The sequence below is a fragment of the Pipistrellus kuhlii genome, unplaced genomic scaffold, assembly GCF_014108245.1.
Source record: "Pipistrellus kuhlii isolate mPipKuh1 unplaced genomic scaffold, mPipKuh1.p scaffold_m20_p_4, whole genome shotgun sequence".
In the NCBI taxonomy this organism is placed as follows: domain Eukaryota; kingdom Metazoa; phylum Chordata; class Mammalia; order Chiroptera; family Vespertilionidae; genus Pipistrellus; species Pipistrellus kuhlii.
In genome coordinates, this window is record NW_023425540.1 from 15089908 (window position 1) to 15106385 (window position 16478).

Consider the following 16478-nt stretch of genomic DNA (forward strand, 5'->3'; position numbering starts at 1 on the left):
TACCATTACAGTCTGCCCCCACATGAAAGGTAAGGGGATAATAGGGTGGTATAATCATATGACTGGTTTGACTTCAGAGATGACTAATTGAAAGAAGTGGGTTGCCCTAGCTCAGTGGTCGGCAAACTCATTAGTCAACAGAGCCAAAAATCAACAGTATAATGATTGAAATTTCTTTTGAGAGCCAAATTTTTTAAACTTAAACTTCTTCAAACACCACTTCCTCAAAATAGACTCGCCCAGGCCATGGTATTTTGTGAAAGAGCCACACTCAAGGGGCCAAAGTGCCACATGTGGCTCATGAGCCACAGTTTGCCAACCATTGCCCTAGTTGGTTTAGCTCAGTGGTTAGAGTGTCGGACTGAGTGAGGACTGAAGGGTCCTGGGTTCAATTCTGGTCAAGGGCACATGCCCAGGTTGCGGGTTTGATCCTCAGTAGGGGGCATGTAGAAGGTAGCTAATCAATGATTCTCATCATTGATGTTTTATCTCTCCCTCTTCCATCCTCTCTGAAATCAATAAAAAATATTTTTTAAAAAGAAAGGAGAGGGCTTATCTTCTATGTGCTCTCCTTAGATTTATGTCTAAAAAGCAAGTTAGAAAAAAATATTTTTGCATAGAATTCAAAAGATACCATGGAATAATACTCCTTAATATACATTAAGAGCCTTGTTGTAAGAACAATAATTTCCTATGTGTTTAATTTTTTTTCTCCCCCTCATTTTATTTTTATTATTATTTTTTGTTTCCCAGTCTCATCTCAGTGGTTTTAAGTCTTGGTGAAAATAAACAAAAAGTAAGAGCTCGGTTTCTCTGCCACATGGAGTATAAGTGTTGATTACCAGTTGATATCTTTGTAGATGTTTCTGAACTTTAAATAATACCTTTGGTTCCATTTTCTTTGGGTTTGTGATGTCTCTCTTGTTATCTGGAATTTACATCTCTTTTGTCATCTAGAATTTACTTCTGTATTTCTGTCCCTCTCTTCTTAGCTATTATCCTTTTTCTACAAAGAGAGAGAATCTGAACTGTCCTTTATTGCATAAGTGCAATGAAATCTCAACCACCTCAGCTACACTTTATACTCAAGGAACTCCTCCTTTGCCCAGATACTCAGCTATTATATAACACCTGGTTTCTTAAAGAGCCCACACTCTTATTTTATTTTTCTTTTATAGGGCTATTAAAGGATATGTTTATTTTCCTGACTAATAATAATAATAATAATAATGATGATGAAGTGTTATCAAGGAAGTCTTATAATTTTTTAAAGATGTTCTTTAACAACCCATTAAAGCTTTGGCACCTGTGAAAGGTAATGTGTTATACAGAATTTGTGATTAAAAGAGCAGGTTTAAATTTATTCTGTGTTCTGTATTTGTATGTGACCTTGGGAAAATTGGCATACATCCCTGTTTAGCTTCCATTCTCTCACAGGTAAAAGAGGGTTGATAAAATGCATGTTTCAGGGTTGCTGTGAGAATTTGCTAAATTTCTATGTAGGAAAGCATTTCACACAAAGAGAGGGTGAGGGGAGATTAAATTGTCAACAAAAAAAAAAAATGTGGATTTGCATTTTAGAACCTGCCTTTGAACTTTTCTCTCTTGGAATATTTGTCAACTCCTGCCTCATCATGAATTTCCTTTCTTAACATACCAGTCACACCTCAGATGACACCTCTGCTGTGATTGTGTAAGATTATCTCACGCTAGCTCTTAGCAGTGTCTGAAATGATCAGATGTTTTGGGTAGTTTTTGTGTATGCGAGCAGATTTTTCCCGCACATCCTTCAGGATGTAAAATCCTTATGGGCAGGTAGACTCACTGTTTTGTTTACTTGTGTGTCCCCATCATCAGGAACATTGCCTGCACATAGTAAGCTCTCAGTAAATAGCTGTTGCTGACAGACTCCCTCTAAACACTTTGAGATGTCAGAAGCCAGCTGTTTTTCCATCACAGATGATATTTACTGAAGTTATGAACCTTTCCACTTATTGTCTACTTTAACAGTGTGGCTAGTATGCAAGCTGTATTTCCTTCTGCACTCTATGGGTGGCTGTGAGAATTATAATTTGTCACCCTGAACCCAGGTGAAATATTTTGGCAAAGAGTTGCACAGCTCACCACAAAGCTCTGTTGAATTCTTCACTGGATGTCATTAGTCTATATTGTGTTAAGATGGATCAAGATATATGGTTAGATCTAAAGGAGAAATAGATTTTATTTTGCTGGTGTCTATGTGCTACAATTTTGATCACACACACCTCAGTAGTGTTATTTCTCTGTACATTGTGTAAAATTCTAAAGTAATTTTAGATTGTATTAAATATAATAATAAATTTTATTATGCTATACCTGCCAGCATGAGTTGAGGTAGTGGTGCATTAGTAACCATTTCAAAAAGGTTTCTCTTGCCTTTGCTGGTGTCCCAGCAAGAAGACTTTTTGCTTAAAGTACATTCATTCAGCTTTTTTAGGCCCTGGGGAGCAAAAGGAATTTCTCGTGGCTTTAATGTGACACTATGGTGGAGAAATGTCTGTAATTTGCTGCTTAAAATGTCCATCTGACAAAAGATGCTGAAAATAGCACAGTGATTCAATAGCAGAATTACTAGACTTGACCTCCAATTGGAGGCCATAATACTGACATTATGGTATTAATTGACAAGTTCAAAGAGTTTCCTCGTGGCAGAGAGATTTATTATTCTTGGAGAACTTTGAATCTAGCCGAACTCCTCCAAGTCACAGAACACATCAGTTTTAGAGCAATTTCTAAGGATCTTTTTGTACTGTAAGGAAATGCAGAGAAAAGTCATAATGTGACCTGTCCAAAAATGAGCTGAGAGTGTTAATTACACTGCTTTCACAAATTCTGATGCCCAATTCACAAATTACCACATTAAATAAAAACAGAAAAGTATTTTTTCTGCCACATGGCTATGAGTCTTAGTGACATCCTTGCAACAGGCACATCCTTTTTATTTACTTGTATTTAATTAGAAATTAAATACAAGTAAATAAAAGAATTACTTGTATTTAAAAAGAAATAAAATAGAGAGGCTGCATTTCAATAGTACTTTTATGGCATATTGATAACAATTTTGAATTTAAAATTCTCTTGGTGAATGATGTCATTAGTTAATCAAAATCTGAGCTGTATGGTGAAGATAGTCCTGAATTTAAAGTTGTACTAGATGCTTATGAATCTGAAACTTACCAACCATACATTAGATAAGTCATAATCTGTCCAAGGCTTGGTTTCTTCTCTTGTCAACAAGTGGGTGAACACACGTTATTTTGCATGTAAAAAGTCCTTCTTGCCGAATAGTGAGAGGTTGACACAGTGAGAAGAATATATCTAAGACAGAGGCTTGGGCCATGCTTCTTCACCTTGCATCAGCACACCAGGCTAATGGAGGCCTGTCTCTTTGCATAGGCTGTCATGAGAGAGAGGTTCGGGCACTTTACTTGCTAAATATACACATAGGTAATCTGCATGGTGATGTCTGCTGGAAAGGAAAAAGTCACTGAAAATATACTCTTAAATTAAGGCAGAAAAGGAAAAGAAGTAGCACTGGCGTTGTCACCTGTGTGCCCACTGCTACCTTTTCTACATGGGTTGGGATTCTTACTTTTGGGGATACCAGATATTAGAAGCTGGAGATTATAATTACAGAAACACCAATAGACTTGCACATGTTACCTGAAAAAGAAGAAGATTAGCTCAAGACAGATTTTATTAATTTAGTTTTATCTGTTGGTATAAGGATGGGGCTTGATTGATATTGAATTGACAGAGGCCACTATGGTTCCTGGAAAACTGGGAGAGATTTACTTCATGAGAGCATCAGGATATAACTTTATTTTAACCCAATCAAGACTTCCTCCCCTTTGCTAGAAAGGCTGAGTTAGAACATCCAGGGTAGGTAGGAAAATCCAGTGAACAGAAGATAGTCTTGGCACAAGGAATGTACCGTATAACCAAATTTGGACCAATGCAATACACCAGAAGATTTACTGGTAACTTTGGGAGAAAAGGTGTTCTTGCTTTTAAAATAGACCCATGTTGAGATAAGTTGGAGACCCAGAAATGTTGAATCTTTATAAACCATAGCATGCAGGAGAACACAAGCAATAGCAGAAATATGCAGTTGGACCAGAGATTGTACCATGCTTGACCACTGCTCTGCCTCTGACTTTTGCTTTTAGTTTTCAGAAATTTGAGTATGAGATGTCTTTGTATGAGTTTCTTTGTGTTTATCATGTTCCTGCTTCACTAAGCTTTTTGAATCTATACATTTACATCTTTTGCCAAATTGGGAAGATTCTAGACATTATTTCTTTGAGTACTTTTTCTCTTCTTCAAAGGACTCAAATAAAGCAGGAACTCAGTAAGGCTTTTGTTTTCATTCTGTAGATGGAATAGTAGGAGTTTATCTTTAAAGCTTTTAATTTGGAAGAAGAATGGTTCATTGAGTATAAATTTATTTGCAAAGTTACAGGCTATGTAGGGAAAAAAGTGTATTTCATAAGCATGTAGAATGTCAAGGAAAGCTGATGCTTGTATTCAAAAGAAAAACAAAATGTAGTGGAACAAAAGCATGAATGGCAGTTGGCAGCATTATTGTTATATTGTATAAATTATCTTAATTCTGCAATTAGTAGGTGAGTGGGTAATCCTTTATTTCCCTCTAAATTTGATTGACAGGTTTATTGTTGAGTGTAGTTGAGTAAGCATTATTTCCAAATATTTACTAAAAGAAGGTAAAACTTTTTCTTTCCCCTTTTATTGGTGTCAATAAAAAACTATTTTAAGAATTTTAAGAACTGGACTGTTTGACCAAAATGAAGGTTTTGTAAAGAGCATGTTGATACAATCAACTTTTTTCTCTTCCAAATTTGCATTGAAAATAAATTATTTTCATTAATTTAACATATGCATTGAAGTGAAATATGAATAAAAAGGCCAGCTTTATTTTATTTACCAGTGTTTAAATAAGGCCCTACTTAGAGCTCTTGGATCATCTATTTATGTAACTATTACCTTAGACTCTTTCAGCATCTTTGATAAAGAATTGTCAGGAGTGTGATATTATATATCCTTAATGTTAAAGGATTGTAGATGTCTTATTGATCTCTTCTTCCATATTTAGAAACATAACAAATAATGCTTTAAGAACATCTCTACAGAATCATTCAAACAGAGAATTATAGTGATACTGAAACTTGTTTTAATTATGTTTAAGCAAATAATTTTATTTTGCCCATTGCTGTATCTTTATACTGCCAATCTTTATTAAATATATATTATAATTATTTAAAAATATTTTTATTGATCTCAGAGAAGAAGGGAGAGGGAGAGAAACATCAATGATGAGAGAGAATCATTGATCAGCTGCCTCCCCCACGTCCTACACTGGGGATCTAGCTCATAGCCCGGGTATGTGCCCTGACTGGAATGACCTCCTGGTTCATAGTTCAACATTTAGCCACTGAGCCACACTAGCTGGGCAATAGAAATTATTGTATATGGCTGAAGTGAATACTTAACATCAAACAATCATTATGTAGAATCTTTTAATAAATTCTCACAAATAAGTATATAACAGACATTATTAATAGCTCCAAAATTGTAGGAAAAACTTGTTAGCATGGAAACTTTAATAATTATAAATCTAATAAAATATATTATGTAGCTCTTTTAAATTTTTAATAATCAATGGGTGAACTGAATTAAAGTAAGAAGTAACATTTATATAGTAAGTTTAAAAGATACTTTAAATAACGAATATCCATCTTTTTATGTTATCTCAAGCTTGGGATATTTTATATTGTTCACTATTGTGTAAAACATGTATAATGTGTGTGCGTGTGTGTGTGTGTGTGTGTGTGTGTGTGTGTGTGTAGAATGAAGCAAAGGCTTTTGTTTTCATTCTGTAGATGGAATATAGACACTCTCTTGGTAAGAAATTTCAACAGTACAACTTCTTTGTATCTGGCTATTTTATGATTCTTTACACATGACATTCATTGTCCTTGCCTTGAAAGCTTCCTTTATGTTATCCACATCCCTCAAAGCATATCAGCAGAGCATATTTTCAAGCTCAAATGGTGCTGACAACCCAAGTTGTTTAATCATTAGGAAAAACAGGGCATCTTCTGTAACATTTTGTAAGGAATGTTTCAATACCCTAACATCCAACACCTCCTGAGTTCAAAAATCTATTACCACTCTGCCTCACCCCACATCCACATCTCTGCTGTATTTTCTAATTTTAGTACTGAATTGCTCTAGATTTCACCTACTTTTCCTTTGTAGATAAAAGAGGTGAGAGAAAGATGTATTTTTGTTTTAGTGGCTGCCAAAGGGAAGTGCTCAATACTGTAGCTCATAAATGGCACACAACTTTGCTTAATAACCTCCATCACTTTCAGCCACAGGAAGATACTTTTTAGTAAGACAAAATAACTTTTTCTTTTATCTACTTTTCAAAAAACAAGTATGTCTTTCTGAGCATTTCCAGTCTTGTGGCTCAGTGGTTGAGTGTGGACTTAAGAACTAGGAGGTCACAGTTTGATTCCTGGTCAGAGCGCATGCCTGGATTGCAGGCTTGATCCTCAGTAAGGGGCAGGCAGGAGGCAGCAATTAATGATTTTCTGTCATCATTGATGTTTCTCTCTCTCTTCCCCTATCCTGTACTCTCTGAAAAAAAAATGTAAAAAAAAAAAAAAAAAAAAAAAAAAAAAAGACTATATCCTCAAACTGATAACAGAGACTATGGCTATAATGACACAATTTTTCTGCTGAAGGATATTGATTTCCCTATTTGAATGCACTTATAAGCAAGGGCTCAGATGACATCAGTACAATAATCATATCTGATACCCTCTTTCTGGTAAGATATTAAACAATTTTAAGAAATGTTAGACTATGTCTACGTAGCTTTAACTAAAGCTCACTGAGATGGGGAATAGAACAAGTAATCAGAAATGTAATGTGGTCTAGAAGATTCAGTGCTATACCCAGAGCCAGGGTGCTTGGGTTCTATCCATGTGACTTTGCTTATGCCAGTTCACTTCAAGACACCAGGATGCTCTCTCATTCAGATAAGCCACTAAATTTGTTCTCCTTGGCCACTATATTATCTAGCTCAGGAGATCTTAAATACAGTATGTAGGTCCTAGAAGATTCTCAATACTCTTTTTGGAGGACTGCAAGGTCAGAAATGCCTTTTATAACAATACTAGGGGCCCAGTGAATGAATTCGTGCACCTTGAAAAGAACTGTGGCCTATGAGGCTGTGATAGACACAGGACTTCATCTCCTATACTCTGCAAAAGCACAGCCATGAGGTTCTGATGTGGTGTTAATCTTCACTTTACCAAGACCAATCCAGTCTCTATCCCCATTTGCCAGCAACCTTTCAGTGCATAGACCCACGCTCAGCCAAGTGAGCCAGTCCTGCTGGGCTCAGGAACACTTGTGTAAAACAGTCACTTAGGCTTCTGCCAGAAGTATCCTCCTAAAGGCTCTGTCAGGAGCACATAAATCAGTATGAGGCAGTTCCGGTTTTCTATGCTCTTTTCTTCCCTGGCGCTGGCCCCAAAGAAACCGAAACCAACCAACTAGGATACCACAGAGTGCCCTGGCCCCTCCCACCGCCCATTGATCCGAAAAGCCCAGCCTTGTCCGAATGGCAGTTGAAGGTCAATGGGACGCCCTGTGATTGTAATCCTTGTACTGAATGAATATTGAGTTGCACGCAGAAAACAAACTTTACTTTTCCTGCCACTAACCTTTTAAATTTGAACTGCGGAACAGTTTTCTCCTTGCCCCGGATGAATTCTGAGGTTTGCCTCAGATTTTTACTCAACTACACTTAGATAAATAAAGAGTTCAAATAAAAGTTCAGAGAACAGTCTCACTTCAGTCATTAAAATGTCTAGACCAAAGTAATAATAATCAAATTCAAAGATTGGAATTAATGCTCCTTTCTCCTTGGTTCCAGCATGACCAAGTGCTCTCATTCCAGATCTCTCTCTCTCTCTCTCTCTCTCTCTCTCTCTCTCTCTCTCTCTCTCTCTCTCTCTCTCTCTCTCTCTCTCTCTCTCTCTCTCTCTCTCTCTCCTCAGATTAACAGCATCCCATTCACTTTTGACTTTCTGTGTGGCCCATGTGAATCAGGTATTAATCAAGGCTGCTCCTTTGCGAATGGCAGGACCTTACAGGTTGTTATACGTGAACACACTCTTCTAAGTTTGGTATAGGTAGGTGTCCCTGAGTTCTCCAATCAAGTCAGTGCGCCACTCCCCCTTCCTCCATGGGTCCCCTCACTTGCCACAATCCGGCAATTGAAAGGTATTGCCCAGCATCACAGGGCCTCAGGTTCCTGCTCCAGTGTCTGCCAACATCAGTGTGGTAGCAAGTTGTTAAATATTTCACATCTCACCACTGAACCTAATTCCCCAAACTTCCAGAAATGTGGGTTCAAGCTCTTTGGTGGTCCCTCGAAGCCCCTCTTAGTTGGCTGCCATCACACATCTAAATGGATGTCCCCAATCTCCCCTCTAGCCTCCCACACCAAGTAATCCATGGGCCAGTTAGTTGGCAGCTTGCTTTTAAAGAGAGTATTTGGTGGCCACATTTTGTTCTAGGCTTTTGAGATTCAGTTGAATCAGTAAGTACCTCATTAAAAATATTTTTATTGATTTCAGAAAGAAAGAGAGAGGGAGAGAGAGAGAGAGAGAAACATCAATGATGAGCGAGAATCATTTATTGGCTGCCTCCTGCATGCCCCACCGTGGGGATCAAGCCTGCAACCTGGGCATGCGCCCTGACCAGAATCAAACCATTAACTCCTGGTTCATAGGTCAATGCTCAACCACTGAGCAACACCAGCTGGGCAGTACCTCATTTTTAGTTATCAGTCATATTCTATTTGGTATGGACACAAATCCATCAAGAAAATTTGTGTCATTAATAACTGCATTTCTGATTGGAAGCTAATATTACTGCTATTATATAGGATTCCAAGATATAGAAGAGGTATTTCGAGGGGCCAGGGAAATTATCACACAATTAAGGAACTATTTGGCAAAATTTTAGAGATAATTTTGGAATCCACATGAATGTCTGCATGACTAATTTTATATATAATTAAATATGTAACGAATTGATTACCTACCTATTATATGTAATATTTTAACTAGTTTTGGGACACATGCTTTTCCCTGTGCCCCCAAAAATGTATGCACATTTTAAAGGCAGCATTTATTAAAATACATTTTATTTAAAAAATATAATAGAATCTACAGCTATCAGCTGTTAAAGCATGTATACATTTTTTTGGATACCCTGTATGTGTATCTATTTGTTTATGTGCATGCAGAACTTTTTGTCACTCTATTTAGACCATTCAAATAAATAGAAAAGTGATGATTTATATCATCAAGAGTATAAAATATCAAAGAGAAAAATCTCTAGTGGTGACAGAAAATAGATCACTTACTGGAAAATCAACTGAAGGAAAAAATAGTAGAAATTAAGCAAACTGTAGACTTCAATTTTTCAAATTAAAAAAATTTAATTTTTTTCTATTTAATAAGTTAAAAATAACATAATCTGGAAACATCAATATTCTCCCAATTAAATTTTTTTTCTCTGCCTCTTTTTATTCCATTTCTAATTGATACTCCCATAATCTTCTCACTGAAGTTGTTCAACATTGTGCGGTAATTTATATCCACTTATTTAAAATAAAAACCTTATCACACTAAATAGGGGGAAGAAAAATGAGTCTTATTATACTTAGGAGAGTGCCAAATGCCTAATCAGCATAAAGAAAAGAGCAGAGAAGGGACTAATTGTTGCTTTAATGCATTTTGAGACATTAGTAGGTCAAGGATTAAGACAGGGAGATAATTCAAAACAGAGAATCTAATAAGGTTGCTAATGTATCTCAGAGGAGCACAAGAGGAATGTGATGTGTTTTGAAAATATTGATGAGTTTGTATTGAGGCTCCCCGCAAGTCTGTGGTGCTGTCTCCCATGATCTAGTGCCTTCCCCACACAATAGAAGAGCCCTACTTGGCTAATGCAGTGAATGCCGCCTGCTTAATGTTTCACAGCTTTCACTGCTCAGTGGTACAGAGAACTACTGTTAGATTCAGCTACTCATAAGTTTGGGTTATTTTAGATATGGATGCTTTTATGTCCCTCGTATCACTGGTAACTTTGGAAGCTTTTTGAATAAGAAATTAACAGGTTAGAATTGGTGGGAAGTTGGTACACATATATCAGACATATTACAAAAAGATGTAAATTCTATTTTTTCTCCATATTAATGTATACAGACAATCCTAGAGTAGGAACAATGAAAGTAAAGAAATAATTATAAAGAACTCATTAATTCATCCTTATAGAAGGTTATTGCCATTTAATAAACATAAAGTTCAACAGCACGTTATATTTTTTAATGCCACAGTTACAGATTACCTCAATTATGCATATTTTTGCAGTTGACAATTTGGGTTCTTTGTATTTTAGAGTTTTGAAGACACAGTGGTGAAAATTTAGAATTATGGTCTTGTTTAAGTGAGACTAAATTAAAAAAAAGAACTTAAGCCTCATGGGTATATTATAGAAGTTTATATGGGAAGTTCATATTTTTAGAAACAAAAACCATACTTAATTCTGCATCCATTATGAGCTTCTTAATTTTGTTCACTGAGTGTCAGAAGTACTTGAGAAGCAAATAGTTCTCCAATCATTTTAGAGACCAAAAAAGTGGAAAGTTAAGAGGTTCCTTTATAGCAAGAGCAGAGAGCAAGATTAGGGAAGTCTGCTTTCCCCTTTGTGAGATGGTGACAGCAATGATAGAGCATTTATTGATGAACCATTTCTGCCCCCTATTTTCTTACATTTGATTATTTTAGTGGCCACCTGTTCAGTCACCGTTCATTTACATGCTCCCAGAAGAAGCATTTCAGTAGCCATAATAAATTACACATTAAACATCATATTTCTGCACAGAAGATTGTATTATAAGGCAACTTTATGAATCTTTTTTTTTCTTTATGACTTTTATAATGAGCCCCTTCACATGTGAGAAATGAATGAGGGTAACCCGTGAGGCAATTCAGAGAGCAGCAGAGTTGTTAAACGTTCTCATAAAAGACATTCGCATAAAAAGAGGTGAAGGCACAGGGAACAACAGGTATTAAAATTATTCGTGGAAGTCTCTTGTCAATCAAAGAAACTGAGGTTGCTATTAGGCTTATGATCAGGGAAGCAGATCAAACCCAAATCCACATCCTTCTAATGATTCCAGGGTTCATCTTCCCAGTCATTAGGGGGCACCTCCAGCTCATACTCTCATGCACTCCTCATTCCTGCTGTTTACGAGTACTTTGTCTCCGTAGTTACCTACTGTGTGTCTCTCTTTTCTCATATATCTTCCCCTCTCGAGAACTGATTTTTTTAAAAAGACTATTATTTCTTTCCAATATGTATTTTAATATCCAAATTCAGATACTTTCCTTCTACTCCTGACTGCTACTTCCTCAAATACTCCTTTCATCTTTACAATTTCAGTAAGATTTCCTGTTTCTATTTAATCCTTCTTCCCCACTCCTCCCCATCTCAATAGAAGCCAATTTAGGAAATGCTGCCTCACAGTAATTATTGAATTCGTTCTCTCCCAATTTTCTTATGGTTTACTAGATGCATCTTTTGAAGGGGGGAGGTAGGTGATAAAAATATATAAATTACATTATGTTAAAAATTGTATAACTTAGTATTCATGTATCTAATTAGGTTCAAAGGTTGATATAAAACTAAACATAGACTCACCTTATAACCTGCATCTGCACCCCTGACCATGACTTTTCATAGGAGTTCTATTCATAATTGCCCCAAACTGGAAGTAATCATTATTTCTTTCAAAAAGTGAAAGGAGAAACAAACTGAGATATATCCATACACGAGAATTTAATTCACCAATAACAAGAAATACACTATTAAACCATGTAAAGATATGGAAAAATCTTAAGTGAATATCTATAATAATAAAAGGTTAATATGCTAATTAGACCAGACATCTTCTGGACATCATTCCAGATGTCCTTCCTGAGGAAGCCAGGGCTGGAGGGAAGCCAGCTGGGGTCCCGGGTGCCTGCGGGTGGCCCAGGGGAAGCCAGCCAGGATCAGAGGAGGGAAGACTGGGCCCGAGGTGCCACCAGCCAGGGAAGTAAGGCCTACTCTTTACACAAATTTTTATGCATTGGGCCTCTAGTTACTAATAAAAAACCCAGTCTTAGAAGGCTATGTGACTCATGATTCTACTTACATGAGATTAAGGACTAGGAAGCACTATGGAAACAGAAGCCAGATCATTGGTTTCCAGGAAAGTACATCTTCTCCCAGTCAAGTCTTGCCATGACTGCAGCCTTGTGAGTGCCCATGAGCTTGAGGACCATGCTGAGCTGTAGCAGGGTGCTTGGCCCACAGGAAATGTGAGGCAATAAATATTTGTTGTTTAAAGCTTCTAAGAGTTTGAGATAATTTTTTATGAACATTATGTCATTATTCTAGTCATACATATTTTATATAACATTAAGAGCTTTTGCTTTTAACTAAGATGATGTTGAAGTGTTGTGAAAATACCTTTGTCATGGCTCAATACATGTTAATAGAGTTGTCTCTATAAATAGGACACCTTGAAACTAGACACAAGAATGCTATGTCTTCTACCTTTTCAGAATAATAATACTTTTCAATGTGTATTCCATTTTAAAATCTTCCCTTAACATACGAGTCATTCTATTGCATTTCATGTGATACCCCCTTACCAACCCTCTCAATTAGTATTGTCTAATCATTAATGGGAAAACATGAAATAAGACAAAATAAATATTTGGTCATGCCTTCTAGATTCTTCCTAGATATGTCTACAGTTAAACTCTACAACAGGAGTAGGCTTATTTAATGTGATTTATGCTAATCAAATAGAAAAGAGGAAAAGGATGGTTATAGATAAAGAAGTAAAATACTTATTTTGAATCAGAGAGAGAAATAAATAGAATCTAAGATCATTTAAAATGTTAAAGTGGCCCAGGCTGGCATGGCTCTGTGGTTGAGCATGAAGAGATAAACCAGAGGGTCATGGTTTGATTCTGGTCAGGGCACATACCCAAGTTGCAGGCTTAATCCCCAGTAAGGGGCGTGCAGGAGACAGTCTATCCATGATTCTCTCTCATTATTTATGTTTCTATCTCTTCCTCTCCTTTCTTCTCTGAAATTAATAAAAATATAAAAAGAAAAAAATATAACTAAAATGTCAAACTAATTTGTCTGGTTCCTCATTCATATCACATTAAAAACTCCTCTTTTCTGTACAAATGTGGCCCATTTCCTATACAGATATTTTCTTTGGCTAATGTTCCCCATATGCACAGATCAATCTTCACACCTTCTCTCACTCACTTTGCCTCTTTTGGCATGCATTCTGTTTGTCTGCCATATGTATCTATCCCTGCAACATTTCCAGACCCACTTTAAGTTTGAAATATAGCCTTTCCTGCATTTGGCGTTTTTATGCCTTTAGAACTTGGCATAAGTTTTCTCTATCAAATTCTGACTGATCTTCCTTTCCTCTATTTTTTTAAAGCTAGTTAATTTCAAGGAAGTATTTCCTCTTACTTTTGTCATTTTTGGCCCAACAGAGAGTTACGAGAACATAAAAATGTAGCAGTGTATCAGAGAAATCTCTTTGTAGTCTTGTGAGGCCAATCCTAGTAGATGGATGGTGTCTTTTGAGGGACAACTGGATTAGATCAAAACGTTCTCATCTAAGCTTTTCAGTTGGTTTTTTGGTGTGAACCTTCTTGGTTCAAGGACAATACTGTAGCAAGTGACCATTGACTCCCACAGAAATAAAGCTTTGACACATGTGAGAGCTGATTTAATTTGTAATTCATAAAATGATCCTTGGAGTGATTGCCGCCAATCTAAAATTTAGTTTCCTAATTTATCAGATGGATATGTCAACTCCAGGTTGAATCTTCCTTCTTCCCCTCTATACCTTCTTCATTTTCTAAGGTCTAGGTCAAGTACTTACTGAACTCCACCAGCCAAAAAACAGGAGAACACATAGGAGAGAAACAAATTAAGCTTATTTAGCTGGATGATGCAAGGGAGAGTTCTCTCCAGAGAAACTGTGAAGGTCTCAGTAGAAGGGTCTTGAAGATGGTTTTTAAAATTGGGCTTATGGTGGGAGGTTCTAAATGGGGAGGGAGTCATTTCTGAATTGGATGCTGTAAAAAATAGGGGCAATTCAGGGATTGGCTATTTTGGCAATTTTCTAGATGGTAGAAAGATTAAAGTAGAGCTGTATTATCATTGGTAAATAAGAAGTAGTCACTTGGTCTAGAGAGGATATTAGGTATTTTTCTGTGTTTGCTGATTAGTCCTGGTCTTTGTCTTGTTTCAGACCTGGTCACAGCCATAATTCACACTGATGAATATTGATGTTTTGTGTATGTTGCTCATCACAGCCTCACTCTGTCCATTGCCAGCACTGATTTTTCACTTTCTGAAATGATTTATTTACTGTTGAACACTTCCTCTTTTTCACTTTTTCAATTCTATGATGTCATATGCTGAGCACAATTATAAATAAAAATATCCCAGACATGGCCATTAATATTAATTTGTGGTCATATTTTCCTGTTGCTTTCTATTGCTATTATTTTCCTGTCAAATTGTCATAAACCAGTTTGAACTATCAACAGCAATATGTAATACTGTACTTCCATTGTTATTGTAAATTTTATATTTAAAAAATTATTTAATAGGCAAAATGAAATATAATTTTGAACTGATTTGAGTTTCTATAATTATATCTGAGGTCAATCTTTTTTACATGTGTTTTGTGGGTATCTAAAATTATTTTGGAAAATGGTAAAAATGCATTTCTAAGATATTACTATTGTAGATATCTGCTCAACTTCTTATGGTTTTCATTTTCTTATAAAGCATAGCACTTTTAATGGCCTTGCATATATGTGTTGAGACTAAAACTAATTATTTGCTATCTTTAGAAATAGTGTTTCAGTAGATAAAATACATAATTTCTTCAGGGCAAAATTTCAACTACTTGCAGAAGGCAAAACAATAGGTATTGTAAATGAATGGGTAAATAAAAAATATGATCATACAACAAGATGCTAAGGCAACATTTTTAAACTGTAAGCATTTAAATTTCCAAAATGAGATGACTATTTTGCTTTAAATTGCTAAATTTGTGGCCATTTGTTCTGCAGTCATAAAAAATGTATTAGTTTTTTTATTCTTCCAAATATTTTTGGTTGTAATTCCATTTGAAATACCAAGGAGATTTCCTGAAATAATTACATAATGTATGCTACCTGAAATTTTGTTTGATGTAATCTTGGTTTTAAATTAGCAAGATAAAATTCTAGACACCAAATGCATTGTCATAAATACCTATTGGATGACATAATCCTTAGATAAGTTATTCTAAATGTTAATATTTTAGCTCTATATTTTTTCCAAAATTGACTTATAAAATTAACTAAATATAAATAAAAAACAGTCTGAAAATGTATCCCTCTTTGTCAGTTATTTTTATGGATTTTGACATCTGATTGTTGCTTTCAAGTAACAACAGATATATACTCAATAATAAAATATATATTAAAATTACTGTTCAAGTTTTTAAAATTATAAATAAAATTTTATTAAGTAATACAACATAAAAATAGATTTTACTCTTTAGTGTTTGTGGGAGTTTCTTGAGCCAAGTTATGTCTGAATCTTCTCTTCTTTTGTTGTTGAACCTATTTAAAGGTTTTTGTTCATTCATTGTTATTTGATGTTTAGCATAAATTGAGTAAAATATAAAAATTGAAAGTGTGCAAGTTTTATTTTAAATATTTTTATAATTATTTAAAGTATTGCAACATAGTGAATATTATTTTAGCTATTGAGTCTAATATCCCTGAATATACATATCAACACACATATGTATTTTATGCATAGAAATGTAATTTTATACATTAGGCATATATTATATATGTGTAGATATAATATATATAGTTTATAAATGCTTTACAATATATATTTCACACCAATGCTACCTTCAGAAATACAATAAATTATTTTTTCTTTGATGTTGAAGGCTAATCCCCACCAGAATTCCTAGCTCTGAATATGACACACTCAATTTACTTATGACAATCTTGTAACATCAATCATGCCTTGCAGCCAGCAACTGCAGCCCTTCTGTTGTTAGTAGTTTCCCTGTAATTATTTTTTAAGTCATTTCCACAGTACTTCATAAACCCTTTTTAATGCTACTGGATAGAAACAGACAAATCAATTCAATTTTCAAGGGCTTTTAAGAAATAGAGCTTGATTTTAGGTGGCAGTTAATTTCATATTGCTATCTTAATCAGGGA